This window comes from Coloeus monedula (assembly GCF_965178545.1).
Source record: "Coloeus monedula genome assembly, chromosome: 6".
Lineage (NCBI taxonomy): Eukaryota > Metazoa > Chordata > Aves > Passeriformes > Corvidae > Coloeus > Coloeus monedula.
Genome location: NC_138786.1, coordinates 29952216 through 29968515, shown reverse-complemented (window position 1 = coordinate 29968515; position 16300 = coordinate 29952216). Strand labels below are relative to the sequence as shown.

Genomic DNA, 16300 nt, shown 5'->3' with positions numbered 1-16300 from the left:
AGCACCCTCACCCTTTACTGCCACATATCCCCACATCTCTCTTATTGACAATTCAGATATCTTAATCCTTTGGTGTTTTTTCAGCTGCTAATTCTGCAACTGCCTTAAAAAAATAAGCCCTTGCATCCACCATGATTAATTCATTCTTCACAAGTCCAGGCTGTTTATTGCTCTTTGTTCATTTATACACTAACTGTTTACAGATTCTCTTTTAATATTAGCTCTGTTATTTGCTAGAGACTCAAGTCATATTTACCATATGGTAATTGCAGAGATGACATGGACAACAAACAGTGGAAGCTGAGCTGCTATGGCAATTACAGTAAGTGGCAGCACTCTCCAGGCTATCTGCTGCCCCACCTCCATTTCTTCTCTCCCCACCCTCTGACGGCTTTCCCTGTGGGCTGTATGAAGCCATATGCCACTCTGATCTCTACAGCAAAGACAGGCAGAAATTTGTTCTTCACTACAGAATTACCAGACAGGTTGATTCACCTTTTTCCTTTCAGTTTGTGTTCCAAGTGCAGGTCTGCCCTCCCTGGCTGGCTGCCCTGCTCTGTCCTGCCAAGGGCAGGTAATCTGAAATACTGTCTGGAGCTAGACACCCTCAATAACCACATCTTCTTTCTCACCATTACAACCGTACTAACCTCCTCCTCTGCCTCATCCATGGTCTCAGTGTGCCTCAGATATTCCCCCGAAGGAGTTGCAAAGGATCACATTTCAAAGGGTGGTTAGAAGCTTAATGAAGCAGCTCCTTTTAACCCACTTGGGCAGCTGGAACCCATTGAAATCACAGATTTTCCACTGGACACCAAAACATGATTTAAAAATCCTGCAGAAAATCAAGCAGATGACTATGAGAGGCTACTGCTGTTTTCTCCAAAGAGTTTATTTCTTGATTCCTATCAGGAGCGCTGGCAGATTCCATACCCAGATGTCATAGGGCTAAGCCAGGTAAATTCATGACTCGGTCCATTAAGAAGATTCAAAAAATCAAGATTACCTATATGCGTTTGCCAGCTTGGGGGCAGCGCATACAACAAAGCACTTTGTTTGAAAAGAATGAGATTCTCCCCTGTCATTTCAAACATGCCTGCAATGATACTCTCCCAATTCCCAGCAGTCAGCAAGTCTTAACTTAGATACCAGTGCAGAACATTTGAAAACTGGATGCAGGGCATCATGTATCAGAAGAATTTTCTAGCAACATATATAATAATCATACTGTTGTTTATCTCCAAAGTGAAGAAATAGCATTTTCCTGGTATTCAGAGCATGCACTTACACCAGCTTCCTGCCCTTAACCCTCCCCTCCAAAAGCCTGTTTTTACACAAAGTCATCTTAAAAATTAGAACTATCTTTCCAGCCTAGTCAATCTGCATACCATAAGAGGAGGGCTGGCAAGAAAGAAGAGGAATAGAGTACTTAGGACTAGATTTTCTCTGGCATAAATCAGCATAGGTCCAGTGAGCCCCAGTCAGCAGAGCCAGCTTATTATATTGAAAGAGCTGCCTGAGGAACTTTGGCAACATTTCATACAACAGAAACCTCCAAAAAAAAACCTTCATCTATTTCTTCTTCACAACCCACATCACACACAGCAGCTGGGGGGCATCTTCCTACTTCCTCCATACAACTATATTCCTGTCCATCCTGCCCTGGATCCTCCCTCCTCCCAATATTCCATGCTGGCCCCAAATCTGCTACAACTAGTCCTGCCAACAGGAGCAGCAGCTGAGTCATGGGAGATGACCACTTCAGCCAAATGCACTGAAACCAGACAAGAGAAGGAGAACATTCTCCTTCCCCCCACAATCCCTGGCTGCAGCACACAAGGCCTGGAGTCTCTCTCCTCCACCATGTGCCCGGTGTCACCTTGGATCAGCACATGAGGTGCCATATCCTGGAGGTAAAATGACAGGAGTCACTGGCTGAATGCGTGTGCTTGAATAACACACTCATCCCATGCAGCACTCTCTGTGCAATCTATTTAAGCCACCAGGGAAAAAAGAGGACAGCTTCTATCCTGCCACTGAGGGGCACAGCCTCCATTATGGATGCTAGTAGTCCATATCTCCACCAGTTTTACTCAGGAGCTTGAGTCCCCTTTGGGGACAGGGACAGCAGAAATTATCTTTTCATCCTTTTCTGCAAAGAGAAGATTAAAACTGAGATGTGTTTAACTTGCTTTCAAGTCCAAATCTCTCCTAAGACCCTGCTACAGCAAGAAAATTGCAGGGTCCCACTCTTGCTGCAAGTTCCAGTGAAGGACTGACGTGAGCAAGAGCTGAGGCAGGAATAAGAGCCTGTTTTCACACCCCAGCTAAACACTCATGCCCTACCCCTCCTGCCTCAGCCCAGAAAGACTCTCATGCCCAGCCATACTTCTGTGGTGGTGTCCTGAACCCAGCTCTTCCTGACATTGCTGGTGACAGGAGCTCCTGTCATCTGGAAAACCTGTCACAAGTCACAGGCAAATGCTTTGCCAAAACAGAAGCAACAGTCCCCTAACACCAGCAAGTGAGGAGCAATGGGACAGGAAGAGTGTTATCCCAAGCAGAGCCACCATTAGTTGCATTCAGGTCAGTGACATGAACAGGTAAAAGAACAAGCACAAAAGATCTTTGACAAAATGATGGTCACTTTTCAAGACATAAAAAGCCTTGAAATTAATCCATTTTGCAGTGGGAGTTCAGTGAGCAGACAAGTGAATAAAAGTGGGTACTCAATGAATTTGAGATCTGTATCAAAACAACCCTCCACTCAGCAGACATCGTTCCTCTGGCCATTCTCCCTGACCTCTGATCTCTGCAGATACACATAGAAACACTTCTGGATCATTCCCCTGACCCCTCCTCCCACAGCACCCTTGTGGTCCTTCCCAAACCCAGCTAGCAAGACCATGGCCCCTTTGTCTGGGGTGATTGCAGCAAGGCCACAATACCTGGTAGCTGTTGGCTCCCACACAGGTATTTGCAAATTATGACCAGACCACCTCTTCATGCTCTCTTTGCAACAGTAAGTACATGAGGTTTCTGGAATACTGCACAACCCAACATAACTCCCATGTCCCCTCCCCTCAGCGTTCTTTGGGAAATTAGCTTTGGTCTGAGGGATGGAGGTGGTCAACCAAGCCAAAAGAAGCTCAAGGCCAACACCAAGAGAAAGTTCACAGACTCAGGGTATTTTATCTAGCAAGCACTAGAAACTTCTTTAACTCTATGCTGTGCATTTGCACAATCTGTGGAACGCAATGCTGTAAGAGATAAATTAAATACTCTAAGACTCAGGAATGTGCAGGGAACACTGAAAATACCCATAGATCCACCAGACAGGATGCATCCCTTCTCTTGCTCCAGTGCATAGTTCAGCCTCACTGGTGTTTGTGAAAACTGCTAATGTGTGTGAACAGCAAAAGCTGGAAAGGCCCTCCCTAACTGAGCATCTGCACCCTGCCTGGGCCAGCCTCTTGCTTTGTCCCAGCAGCCAAGCCCACATGGACCTGAGAGAAGACAGGCACAGAGGATACGTGGCAGATTGCAGATTGAATTTGTGAGTGATGCTGTTAGAACACTGGGAAGCTAGAAGGCATGGAGTTGTTGAGGGAAGTCCGGAGTTGGGGCAGCTACTGCGAATCATGAAGAAATCTATATACTTAAGAAGGAAAAGCAGAGGCAGGAAAAGGCCATGGCTCGGGGAAAGAGGGATATGTGTGACTCACTACGATGCACAAAGCAGCAAGGAGATGGATCTAGACAGGCAGCAGGCAAGCCAGCAGAATTTTGGGAGTGACGTAGGTGCACCAAGTGCAGCAGAGCATCTTCTCACCTTCAGTCTCCTGGTGTGATTCCCCAGAGGGGAGGCAGCTCCATCATGCTCTGAAGGTTAAGCTGTGCCTTCTGCCTGGCACAAGAACACACTGCAGCCAATGGGTAAAACTGCCTACCTACTTAAAAGCAAACCCCAACACTGCCAGGAGGGACAGGCTTTATTTTTAGCTGGGACACCAGCAGGGTCACTGCTGGTGCTGCATTCCCCCATGGAAGCCAGGGTTTCATGAAGTGTGCTGTGTGCGCAGGGTCACTGCGGGGGAAACATCCGTCAGGTCAGCTTTGGGGAGATGGATTATTTAAGTTAAGAGAAGAGGAAACATTTACTAGAAGAAGTGAACCTGAAACTACTCTGGAAGGTTAAAATGAAATGAAAAAATGAGGCTTAAAGAGTCAGAGTGGGCGATAATTTATGAGAGGCCAGTGTCTAGTGCACCCATCTCCAAAACACTTACACAGGAGAATACCCCATCACAGCTAACTCCAGCAGCATTCCCTCTGCCTGCCTCCTATGACCCAAGCTTTGAAAGGCTCATTCTTGTCTAGGGGCTGCCAAAACAAAAGCAGCATCAAGTCATTATCCCTCATCAGAATCCTTTGCAAAGGAAAAGTACACAGAGAGCCACCTTGCCCCACACCTTGGCAGACAACAACACTGAGAGCTCCATCTCACTCTGGTCCCTAGGTCCTCACACGGGGCCCCGGTTAGCACCGAGGCCAGCAGCCTCCCCAGGACTCTCACACCAGCCAAGTGCAGCACCCGCGGCGAGCGCACGGCAGCAGCACAGACTGAGCCCGCGGCGGTCCCGTGAGGACAAGCAGGACACTAACAGGTCCTCCCTTGCTAGTGGGTTTCGTGGGTGCAAACCTAATAGAACAGTTGGCACTGCTCCCACTTGCACTCCCAGGGAATGCAGTCTGGAGGCTTCAACATGGAGAGATTGCTGTTGATGAAGTGCTGAGCGCTAGTGTGAAGCTTTCAAGGGACTTGAAAGAATTTAGAGCAGAGGGGAAGTTCTCATTTTATTCTCTTCTTGAAAAACCTGAGTCCATTTGACATGTTGCATCTGAGAAATACCTTAGCCTAGACCCTCTGATTTTTTTTTAATCAGGATCAACCCCTGTGCATGTTCTTGGGAAGATTTTATATAAAAAATTTCTTCTTTTCCTGCTTTTTGTGCCTCTTAATAGGTTAAGAAGTGCTTTGCAGACCCCATCACTATTAGATTCTTTGCAACTAATTTGCATTCAGTACTATCCGTTTCATCAAGTGCAGACTTCAAGACTGAACCAACTCCAAGCCTTAACTGCTGCAGGCAATTCAGGCAGCAGCTTCACAGGTGGAAGCAGGGCTTCTTAAGCCAACCAGAACATTTTCCACCTCTGGTCATTTGTTACCGCTCTGCTCTAGCTCTCCCCTTGTTATTGGCATAACTGTTGGCATGGCTAGGGCGTGAATAAGGACCAGGAATCCATCTGGCAGAAAAGCAAGCTGAACTCACCACCTGGACACACGTGCCACTGTGCCAGTATCCTGCAGGGGTGGGACAGGAGCATAAACAAGCAGCCAGGGTGGGAAAGCTGTAGAAAACAAGGTCCAGATGACAAGTATGGCAAGTGCATTAGCTATATGGGCAGAGGCAGGTTTGCCTCTTGCAACAGTGAATCCTGTAACACCCCTTGGACCATGGAACAGCCTTGTCGTGCAACACAAGCACAGAGACACATCCATTTTTCCCAACTAACATGCATGTTCAAGAGTCACTGCATAATCCCAACCAAAACCAGAGAGGAGGATAAGGGTGCTTATTAAGGTGAACTTGAAGCTCAACATCAAGATGCTGCTTCCCAACAAGGAAGGCCTCCCTCAAGGTGGTAAATACCAAGACATCCACACCTTAATGACCCAAGACAAATCTTCCTGACAGTAAACAGTATGGAGAACAAAAGGACAGGTTCTTCACACTGAGCATTATTCCAAGTACCCTCACCAGTGCAAGGCAGAGGCTGTGCTGCCTTTGCTAATTTGTGTGGGGGGAGCTGTGGCACTGGGGCAGTGGTGGATTTCACAGCCTGCCTGGACCCTGGTCTGGGAGACAGACTCTCTCCTAGCACTACTCACATTGAAGGGAGCTAGGACACATCCAGAGTGAGTGGCAGCCTGACTGCAGAGTGATGTGCAGACATGCTCTAACCCTCCCTTGCTTCTGCCCCTGCTCCGGGGATGGAAACGAGCTTCCAACCAGCATGCAGCATATGAACACACTGGCAGGGCACCTTGTGTTGTCAGCACTGGAGTCCCACATTCACTCCTGGACATGTCACCTTCAACACAACCTCAGCAGTCAGATCTAAGTGCCCTCTCGCAGGTACATCCCTGCCTCACTACACTTCTTTTGATTAAAACTGTATTCTGCGATGCTGCTGTTTGCTTTGAGACAGCCTCCAAGTACCAGCCTAGGAGAGAGGAGATGAAAGCAATGCCAGTGCAGACTCATCTGTCTACAGTTTCTAAAACTCCTTGGCACCTCACTGGTTGCAAAACATGCCCAGCAGCATAGGATATTTAGTATTTCTGATTGCTCTTGACCTGGCTGTCTCTGCTGCTGTCCTGAGTTAGGAGGCTTAGGTAAAAAGACAGCAGAGTACAGGAAGGCAGCAAACAGAGCAAGCTCAGTTTTGTAGCCTTGAAATAATCTGCTAGTGAATGGAAACAGAAGCTTCTCCCTAAATCTGAGTGCTCTAGAAGAGCTCCCTGTTTTATTATGATGGAAAATCCTCATTGGAGTGTTTCATTAGAAAACAAGCTATCATAAAAGAAATGTTAAGAGCCCTAAGCTCCCTTCTCTCCCATGATGTCAACTGTCAGAGACATCAATGACAGCTCGACTGTGTGATCAAAGGCTCCAGCAAGCGGATTTAAAGACAGAATTACCAGAAAATTGAGAGTTGAAGGAGCATGGGGGCATGATCATCACCTATTTATAAATGCGTCTTATGGGGCAAACTAATTACTTTATGATGCTGTACTACAGGAACAATGGCACCTGGGTCTCACTGTGACACCGACAGGACGGGGTGGTGGTGCTGCCTTCAGAACGGCATGACGCATCCCTGCTCCTCATGCTTTGTTATTCCTGCAAAACCCTGCAAAATAAGTGCCTCGTGGGGAGGTTGGGAGGCCATCATGCTGAACTTCAGCAGTCACATCTGTGATGGCCCTCAACCACAGCTTGCAGCTTAAAGCATTAAGGCAGAGGGGAAGAAGAGAAGCCAGCTACAGTCTATACCATGTTAGTCCTCAAGCAGCCCATAAGCCCACTGAAGCTGCAGGAGACTTAAGGTGCTTCCTGGATCTCATTCTGCAGGTAAGCAGGGACATGAGCTGGAGCTCCGCTCCAGCCCCAAACCCACAGGTGACCCCACGTCACTGAAATCAGCCGATTCAGGACCATGAGCTCAGCAGCAGAGGGGTTCTAAAGGTTCCCCAAGAACGGCTTATCATCTCATGTATCTTTCAATGCATGAAACTCTTCAGGACAAAGACTGTAATTTACTAGACATCTGTATGGCGCTTGGAAACATGGGCCCCCAACCAGGCTGATGCCTTTAGGAGCTACCGTTATCTAAATGGTAAATCAACAATAGCATTAATCTATGCCACAGTACCTCAACACAGTGGGTGATGGTAGATGGAGCATCACAACTATCAATTTCCTGGCTTCAGAGACTTTTTTTCCCTATTAAGAAGATGTTTTTGTCATAGTAATTTCATTTCCTTCACTTTTTTTTTAAATATAGAATTAGATATTACTGCCTGGTTTATAAAAAAAAAAAAAAATTGGCCAGCAATCAAAGCCATCTTTTTAACTGTGAAGCACATGAAAGGCATCTGAAACATGACAGCAACAAAGAACAAGGAACTATTTGTCAATGCCACTTGGTCATTGGGGAAGCTTAGGGGAGGAGACTAGTGCTGTTTGTTTAAAACAAGCAAACAAAACCCTGACAGACAGACCATTTATCTGTATAGTGCTTCACTTGAAAATACTGGCGAAGGGAATACATCTTCACTTGGTTTCTAATAAAAGTGCTGACACATGCTGTTGTGGCCTTGCCCTGTCTTGGGGATGGAGGATGCCTCTCACAGGAAAGACCCTTTGAAAATAAGGGATCAGGCACAGCACAGCAGCAGGTCAGCCTAGGCCCTTAGCAATCTCTCTACCTGTACAACCTGCAACACCCTAGCATCTGCCAAGCTCAGACCTTCCCTGACTTCAAACCTACCAGTTTCAGAGGAAAGCAGAGGGAGCAGGAAGGGTGGATTCATCCCTGGGCACCTCTTTCCTTCCTCCAAGCCAGCCAAGCTGAGGAACAGTGCCCTGAGCATCCTAAGATTGCCATGCAGAACAAGTCTCCATGACTCCCAACAACACAGTCTGCTCCAGTCTGACTGGATCAGACAGGGCAGCTCCTGCCCTACACTGGCCCAGCAAGAGCCTGTGGAGCACAGAACAGTGCATTATCCAGGCTGTGCTTAGTACTGCTCCACATGTGCTCTCCTGTTCTGGGTGCTAGTGTTGAAGACTGCTTCCCACACTGCCCAGGGCAATGGAAAGGACTGTCCCACCTGATGATGGCATCTGCCACCCCAGGTGCCACCCTGTCAGGTGGCAGCTTTGCAGAGCAAGAGTACGATCTCTGTAAAAACAAGTGCAACACAGAGAGGCGTTAGGATGGCTACAAATCTGCCTTCCCTCTCACCCAGTAGTTATTGCAACCATGTCCTTACCAAATCCCCAAGCAGGAAGCGAAATACTATTAGTGATACAAATAAGACCTGGGGCCTGAAATGTACTTAAGCAGTACACCGGAGGTATGCAAAACCAGAAGCATACTTGCATTTCCACTGCCTACTTGGGACCTCAGCAGTGGGATTACTACAGTCTGCCCTACCTTGGGCATTTGAGCAATGCTTAAACTACCCATTTTGGCTTTAGGGAAAAAAAAACACCAGACTGCTGTACTGCACCTTCTGCCTAAGGCTCCCCATCAGTCATCTCTTCCCCACACTGGTTGATACTACACCCTTCTATTCACAACATGGGGTAGCCAATCTACCTCATGTTGCACACTCATGGCAGAACTGAGGGCTCCTGGGCTGCTCCCGCTCCTCCCCAGCCAGCCCTCGGCAGTAGCTGGACATGCTCTTTTTCAACATCACTACCTCTATTCAGGAAACAAGTCTCATTCCAGTTGAACACAGAAGCACAAACATGAGCACCAAATGTGACTTTCTCAGCTAAACCATGATCAGGGTAAACAAATGCTTCCAACAGCAGTGGATGGAGCAGGATTAGGGACTCCCTAGAAATGCCTGTGCAGCGGAGGAGTGATGCCTTTCCCTGCTGCACCAAACCTACAGAGCACCTTCAAGGCCTCTGTGCCTTGTGTTCCCCAAAGCCAGCTCTGCTGTCCTGGGCCTCCCGCCAGTCTCCCAGGGAGCACAGGATGAGTACTCCTGAATGGGAAGGTGCTACTGACTGTTACCTAAGTCTTCCAGTCCTGTCATCTCCAGAAATAAAAAACCAGCTCAACAAAATCACCCTTTTGCTTTATACAGAGATGTGTGGAATTAAAGGAACACACATATATAAGCATGAAGAGGGGAAAGATGTGTGTAAGGCACCCATTCTCACCTTGTCCCTTCAGTGTTTCCCCCTAAATCTGAAACAGATTTTTAGGGTAAAATCCCCAGAACAAGCCAAGGAACTACCCAATAAGTCAGGAACCCAACCATTACACTACAGCTCCATTGGAGGGGGCAGAGAGGGAAATGGCCATGGCCTCACGTTTTAGAATAACAGTAAAAAACACCAAAACCAACTGCAATGGTTTCATCTCTCACCCAGGGTGATCGATACTTTAGACACAGGTGAAAAAATATGAAGCCCTGAAGCAAGGCTGGGAGAGAGGCAGAGTATGAAATGAGCCCACATTTAGGTCAGCTCTCATGCGTGTGCATGTGTGTGTGTAGAGTTCCTGTCCCCCTGCTATGGGGGGCTGCGGGCCTGCCGGCGGCCCCGTGCCCTATTTAGGGCAGCGCCTGGCGTAGCAGCTATATTTGACACCCGGGATAAACAAGCCGGCCCCGGCGGACGGAGCGCGACAGCTGCCCAGGACGGCGGCCCCGGCGCCCCCGCCCCGCGGCCGGGGATGGCCCGGTCTCTCCCGCGGGAAAAAAAAAGAAAAAAAATTTTAAAGGAAATTTAAATTGGGGGGGGGGGGGAATTTTAAAAAGGAAATTTATAGCACTGCATGAGAGCCACTTCCCCCGCCTGGCAGCCCCGGGCACAGCCACCCCCCCCCGGCTCCCCGGCATCCCTGCGGGCCGCGCCGCGCCGCCGAACCGGGGCACCCCTGCCCGGCGGCGGGAGGGATCCCGGGGCGGCCGCGCGGTGCCGCGGGACCGGGCAGCTCCTGCCGCGCACGCCCCGCCGGAGCCCGCCCGCTCCGCCAGGCCCCGGCCCCGCAGCGCCCGGCCCGGCCCGGCGCCCCCTCCCCGGCGCGCATCCACCCCGCAGCGCCCGCTCCGCGCCGTAGGCAAAGCCCTCCCTCCGCAGCGCACACACACACACGCACCCCCCTCACACACACACACGGGCACGGAGCTGCCACGGCGCCGGGAAGGCAGCGGGAATGAAGCGAGCTCCCAGCGCCTGGGCAACGCTAATTCCCCCCGCTATCCCGGGAGATGAGCCGGCAAAGAGCTCTCGTCCCCCCACTCCCCCGGCACCCCCCGCTCCACGGCCATTCGCGTGCAAGGCAGAGAGCCCCGACTGGCAGCAGGACACCTGCCCGCCAACCTCGCGTCTCCCACGGAGAAGGGGTGGCACCCCCTTACTTACCCTTTCTGCCGGCTTTCCTGACTTTTTTTTTGGAGGGTCGGGCTGGGGGATGGGGGGGGGAGGGGGCTCCGCTGGCTCCCCAACACAAATCCTTCCGGTTCCTAAAGGGAGCTCATCGCATCTCCCGGTGATTCACCGACGGTGTGTGCGGGTACGGGGGGGTTCGCCTTTGCATGTCAGTCCAAGTTGCCTCGCTCGCTACAAAACCTGTGCTCCCTTTTGCAGCTGTCAGGGAGAGCGGGGAGGTGCATCTGGAAAAGGGGGTGGGGGTGGAGGTAAAATGTTGATAAATCCACCAGCCTTGATCTTCAGCTCCGTGTGGTGGAGTTTGGGGAGGGAAGGGAGATCTGGCGAAGAGGGAGGAGGGCGAGGAGGATGGAGATGAATGGGGGTCGAGGGAGGGGGGAAGAGAAAATGGATTGTACCCCAGATTGCCACTGAATCTGCTGGGCTTCCCCCGCTCCCGCGCTCACACCATCGGGGATCAGTGCAGGCTTCCCAGCATTACGGTGCACGGCAAAGCGCTGAGCCTGATTTCTGGGAGCCAGCGAGGTTTGCACAACTGCAGCAAGAAGCCAAATCAAAAAGCCAATCTGCGAGCCTCCAAACTCCACGTCACCTATCAGCTGGGAGCGAGCGCTGCAACAGAATTACAAGCCATGCATATTTATTCCTCCGAATCCAGGGGGGGATTTTCAGATCGTTTACAGCGAGGCACGGTGAAACCAAGGCAAACCCTTTCCAAAATAAATAAAGGCAGAGCACGTCTTGCATGTAACACGCACACACACACCTCTATGAGGTCTCCATCGGTATATATAGATAGAGATATACACTCACTGAGCGGGGATCACTCCTGTGCCGTCCTAGTATATTGGCTTGACTTTGTGTATTTCAAGCAAGGAAGGGGAAGAACATGGTAGTCGAGCCTCAGAGAAGAAGATATTGATTGCTTATCTGAAATTTAAAGCATCTGCCAAACACTTCTGAGAGATTAAATATAGGCAATATAATTACACAGCCAGAGTTGGTCCTGGTATCCATTTGAAGCTGCATACTTTAGTCTGTGCTTGCAGAAACCACCCAGTTATTTTTTTAACCAAAGTCAAATAAGTTGTGAGACAGCAAGTCATTTTAAGGTAAAAATACACATTGCCTCCAAAGTTGCTATTTGACTTTGGCAGAAGACTACTAGGGGCTGGTTTCCAGGACCATGGAACAAAGCAGTACATTTATGCCTCACACAAGACACATCATGGTATTTGCACACATTTGCCTCCCCTTAGGATCCCCTCTGTTTTTGCCACAGCAGTTATGGGCAGACATGTGCCCCCAGGAGATTTACCTTCTGGCATAGCTTCTCACTTCTTTAGAGCCCAGGTACTACAAGGCAACAATCCCTGACACCGAGCTATCCTGCCAAAGAACGGTCTGTTTCATCCTCCAGAGAGAAGCTGTCCCCAGATCGTTTGTCCCCAGTGACTCCCCATACCCCCTGAGGTGATGAAGGCCCAGAAGCTTTCTGGTGAGACCTGAGCACATGTGCAAGTGCAAACCATCCCTGTCAAAAGCAGCTGAATCAACTGCCATGAGAAATTCGAGACTGAGTCCTACACTGGGCAAGAACTTTTACCTCAGCCAGGCACAGGCAGCAGACATACAAAGAGGGAAGAGGAAAGGGCAGAACACTTACTGGGAAGATGACATGTAAGAGAGTTGCAGGCTTCATGCTGCCAGAAATTGGTAAGAAAAACTGCAAATGGGCTGTGGTCCCCTGCAGGACATCACAGACCACTAAGTCCCTAAAAGTCAGCTGGTACATTCTAGTTATGGCTCCATAATAGGTATGGCTCCATAATAAGAGCAGCCCCTGGCCCCACAACTCAGCACAGAAGGGGTGCAGAGACCTGGCAGAGCAATTATGCATTCTGGTCTGGCTACTCACTGTTATTAGTTAGAGCAGGGCATGGAAGTGCAGGACAGACAAGCAGCAGGAGGAGGCCACAAGGGGACAGAGTCGCTGCAAATGAGTACAAGATGGAGGTACAAAAGATGGTGGCAGAACACCTTGTGGGTCCCAGACTCAGCCTTTTGTCTCCCCAAATGCCACCTGCCACTCCTGGTGTCCTCAAATGACCCAGCAAGGCAGCTTACCAGGTAGGAATGTGGTATGGGATGCACATGGGCCAGAAGACATGGCAAGATCCAACATATTCTGAAGTGCCTGACCTCAGGGCACTGGCCAGTCCTGCACAGGGCTGCAACCCTGAATGAGGCTCCTGTGTGATGTCAAGGAGGAGATGGGCTTCCCAGTGCCTGGGGGAACACAGGCACATGTGCATTGTGGCCCATGGCATTAAAGTGCCCAGCAGTCTCAGTCGAGCTGCAGAAGAACCCTTACTAACATCAGTACATAAAATCAACAGCACAGCATCAGGGCTGATACCCAAGACTGTGTGGATGCAGGGACTCTGGCACCGGCCAGTGACATCCGATCTCCAGGTGGCCACCTCCAAACCTCACACCCCTGCCAGGGAGGACAGCCCCCAAGGGTGGCAGCTCTCCAGTCACCTCCAACACCAAGCAAAGGAAACCGCCCCAGGTGGCACAGGGAAACTCTCCCAGCCCACAGCTCATCGTCAGGCAGTTCCAAACAACTGCTTGTGTTTAAGGCTCAGCAAGAGTGGGTCTGGAGCTGAGGAGCTGCAGTGCAAAATGCTCGTCAGCAGGAGCAAGCCCTGGGGGCAATACACAAATTTACAGTTGACAATAACTTAAGACAGACAGAGCTCTTTATGGTACACAGATGTTTCATTTCACCTCATCCCAGTACATAAAATCATGCCTAATACACTTAAGAAACGCTCCGAGCCATTTCCTTCTTTCCTTCCCTTCCATATGGGCCTCATCTTACATTGCTCAGCTCAGGCAGAAATTTTTCATTACAAGAGGGAGTATATGAAATTTTTTATCTCCTTAGTCTTAAAGGTGTGCTTGCAAAGTACTAACCTGAGATGAAAGCAACCAAACCATTTATATAAAAATACTATTTCAAATAACCCAAAACAACACAAAAAACCAACCACCTCTTGTTTATATTAGCTTTAACAATTAAAGTACAGGGAAATTCCTGGGCTGTTTAGCACAATCTCACTAAACAAGCATGGATATTAGTTTTTAATGACTGCCAAGATCACTCGATGTTTCAAGTGTTACCTTACCTAAGGACCAGAGCTAATGGTTTTAAACTTATGGAGGCCTGATTCAGACTAGGTATAAGAAACAAATTTTTTACAATGAGGGTGGTGAAATACTGGCCCAGGTTGCCCAGAGACATGGTAGGCACCCTATCCCTGAAAACATTAAAGGTCAGGTTGGACAGAGCTCTGAGCAACCTGATCGAGTTGAAGATGTCCTTGCTCATTGCGAAGGGCTGGAACTAGATGACCTTTAAAAGATCCCTTCCAACTCAAAACTATTGTATGATTCTAACCCAAAACCACTGCAAGTCTACCAAACACTAGTATATTAAAAGAACACAGAGCAGGTGGAGTTAGAATGGACCACTGGAGGTCAGCTGGTCCAACCTCCCTGCTCACACAGGTCCCGTAGAGCACATTACTCAGGATTGAGGACAGATGGCTTTTTGGATATCTCCACAACTTCTCTGGGCAACTGTTCCAGTGATCAGTTACCCTCACAGTAAAGAAGTTCTTCATGAAAGTGTGAGGACTTTTCCCATGAACAATCAGGACCTTCATACTTCTCTCCAACCTGTCTCCAAGCTCCTCAGATTTGAAGCAGAACAAGAAATGGAGGCTTTGCTCCTCCTTTCCTTGGCCGCCTAAAACTAGAGATTTTCTTAACTTAATCCATAGCTTCAACATCCCATGACTTCAGCCTTCTGCTGGCAACCATGCTGATAATAAAGATGCTGACAGCAGAATGTAGTCAACAGCAGTGCTGTTGTTAAAGACAATGTGCATAACAGGCATTGACTTGCTCTGCCATGCCAACAGCATCTATTGACATAAAAACCTGCCAGTGTCCTACAAGTTCCAGAGAAAACTCTGGGCATGTGTTAGCTGAGTCTGAAAGGATCTATTCTTTCCCCTTCATTCATCAGCTATGCACTTAGCACATACAGATAAGAATTTCACACAGTTGCCATCCAAAATTTCAGGTGGATAGGGCCATATTATTGTTTTATTGTGGCATACATGATGAGCTGTACGTTTGGCTCCTCCTTGGAAAATTTCTAGTTGAGAAAGGCCTTAGGAATTGCTCCCACTATTGCTGTCCTCCTGTAATCTTTCAGCCCTTGGCCTAATGACCGAAGAATGGCCACAAACACTATATTGGCCCTTGTTCCTTGAATACAAGCAGACCGACTGCTCCTGACCTCAAGTTTGTACGAAAGGGCCTGGCACAGCCCCCTTCTCTCATTCAAGATTAGACCTTGGTGAACCTGTGTTATGTTTTGGGCTATTTTTCCATAGCTGTGCTTTTCCTCCCTCATCAGCTTTCATCAGGTGCCTGCTCACATTTGTGTCAGAAGGGATGAGATAATGTGACATTTTATTAGTATGATGCATTTTCAGAGCCTTGAAATGAAGTTTTAAATCTGAGAAAAAATTACTTTCTAGGCAAAAGAGGAAAGGAGCCACCATGTAGAAGGCAGCTTCAAGCCTATCCATGATTACCGAGCAAATGAACCCAGATCAAATGTAAAATTCTGTTCTTTTTTTCTTACATGAAAGCCTGTTTTGCAAACATGGTTAGAGCTCCAAAAGCCAAGCTGGGCTTTATACACATAACAGTGTGCAAATTCTTATTGAAGAAGTCATGGGACACCTGGGACAGTCCATGCACTCTTCACAGCCCTTCCCATAACCGGGGGACAATTCCTCCACAGGTCCTAGCAGACAGGGGGCTTGCCACAGATGGATAAGGATTCTTTGTGTATCCTTTGTACACTGCTCAGAAAGGAGTAAAATATGGGTTTAATCTTTCTGACCCACAGGTGTGTCTGAGACAGCTATAGGTTGCAACAAGATCCTCTAGTCTCATTGCAGAGCTTCCCAAGAGGTTAAGCCTGGGGTCAGAGGCCACCTTCCTCTGAGGTCTGGTTTATAAGGAGGGGCAATTCTTTGTGCAGTCATCTTCACTCTCGCAAATGATTGCAGAGTAATGTAAAGACAAGCCCATATGGTGACAGATACCACAAACATGTCCTGGCCTCGGCTTGCCAAGGGTTTTCTTTGCAACTGAACATGGACCTAAAGAAACTTTAGGCAGCATGCAGACACCATGTAGAAACCCTCAAAAAATGTAAAACCTAACCAAGGATAGCAACCAGTCCCTGGGAATTCAGGGCAAGTCAAACCCTTGAAAACTTCTGATGAGAGTGACATCTTCCAAAGAATCTACCTGGCAATGGAAAATGAGGGTACACCCCACAACCAGATTTTGATCGTGGTGGAATGATGTTAATTCCATTCCAAAGTTTTCCATTTTAGCATTGGCTTCAGAAACTGTTGATCCATGGATTGACCACT

General features: G+C 48.6%; 1 protein-coding gene across 2 annotated transcripts in view; it reads right to left on the bottom strand.

Moving 5' to 3' along the window:
• Positions 1-11266, bottom strand: part of SLC8A3 (solute carrier family 8 member A3) — a 112766-nt gene extending 101500 nt beyond the window's left edge. Inside the window, exons 1-2 of one of the 2 annotated variants that reach the window (XM_082283045.1) lie at positions 11168-11266; positions 10743-10993 (exon numbers count right to left, since the gene is read on the bottom strand). The gene's annotated coding sequence lies outside the window, so the exon portion shown is untranslated. Of the gene's footprint in view, positions 1-10742; positions 10994-11167 lie in introns of those variants that run through there. The other variant, XM_082283046.1, reaches the window with a different exon arrangement.
• Between the last annotated feature and the right edge of the window lie 5034 nt (positions 11267-16300).